The sequence below is a fragment of the Nyctereutes procyonoides genome, unplaced genomic scaffold (assembly GCF_905146905.1).
Source record: "Nyctereutes procyonoides isolate TBG_1078 unplaced genomic scaffold, NYPRO_anot_genome, whole genome shotgun sequence".
NCBI classification, from domain to species: Eukaryota; Metazoa; Chordata; class Mammalia; order Carnivora; family Canidae; genus Nyctereutes; species Nyctereutes procyonoides.
Window position 1 is genome coordinate 74377669 of NW_026575125.1, and position 794 is coordinate 74378462.

Genomic DNA, 794 nt, shown 5'->3' on the forward strand with positions numbered 1-794 from the left:
TGTGTTTGCTTGCTATTATCTCTCTGGAATGAGGTGGAGACGATGCCAGCCATGTAATTATTTTCAGAATATTCTGTCATTTTGCTCTAACTTAAAAAAAAAAATCCCAATATTGAAGCAAGAATTTAGCTAGGCTACGTATGCATGGACATGTCACCGCCATTCTGTGGAGCTGAGTTGCAGCTCTGTTTCTCCAAGTAGCATCTGAATGACCCCAAACAAGCTCTGGCACCTCATTAAACCTCAAGAAACCTCGAAAAGCTGGTGACTGCGATATCAGAGTCCCCTTGTTAAGGAATACATGACAGAGCAGATGCAATGTAACAAGTCCAGAGTCTGCCCTACAGCTGGCACTCAGAGTTCTCTGGGTTCACAGAATGAGGGAACAAGATGTATTGCAGTGGATACAGAGTCTGGCATACAGAGTCCCCTGTGTTTGTAGCTATAAGTACCTGGGTCCGGTCCCACCCCTCCTGACTCTAGTTGGCCTTTTCTGCAGGGCAGATTCAGTTGGAAACAGTTCCCTGGTAGGCTGGTAGCAAACTCAGGGGACAGTAATTATAAGAAGTAAAGTCGCCTCGGGCGCCTGAGGTTTTCTCCATGCCTTTGAGGAAGGGACTTCCCGTAAGGACTCCATCTTGCTTGTGTGGCGCTGACAAAGGGGTTCGGGACCTCCCTTCCCCTTCCTCAGCAGCCATCGTTGATCTCCAAACCTCCAGCTCCAGACCCCACGGACTCTCTTCACAAGCAAACCGGGAGGACATTGGTGACGGATCACTGCCTCAGTCCACACC